This window comes from Corylus avellana, chromosome ca1 (assembly GCF_901000735.1).
Source record: "Corylus avellana chromosome ca1, CavTom2PMs-1.0".
NCBI lineage: Eukaryota > Viridiplantae > Streptophyta > Magnoliopsida > Fagales > Betulaceae > Corylus > Corylus avellana.
The window spans coordinates 45953772-45954084 of NC_081541.1; positions in this window are offsets into that span (position 1 = coordinate 45953772).

A 313-nucleotide genomic window follows, 5' to 3' on the forward strand; every position below is an offset into this window, starting at 1 on the left:
CCTACCTACTCTCACTTTTTTTACAAAATTCCAACATAATCCCAATTAAAGGTAAAAAGATGAAATATGAGAAAGAAAAGAAAAACGCTTATATTAAAATAATGTATATGGAACCATTTTTGGTTCCCTACACATTGGAGAATACTGTAGCAACTTTGAGTGTTGGCTAAAAGTAGGAAATCTGATGTGAGTAAGTTTTTGTAATTTTTTTACATTTTTTTTTTAAACATAAGGAATTGAATGACATATAAGGCATCTTTTGTTACTACTCTTGGGCCAATGATCTAGTGTACGAAGGGATTTTGTTAATTAG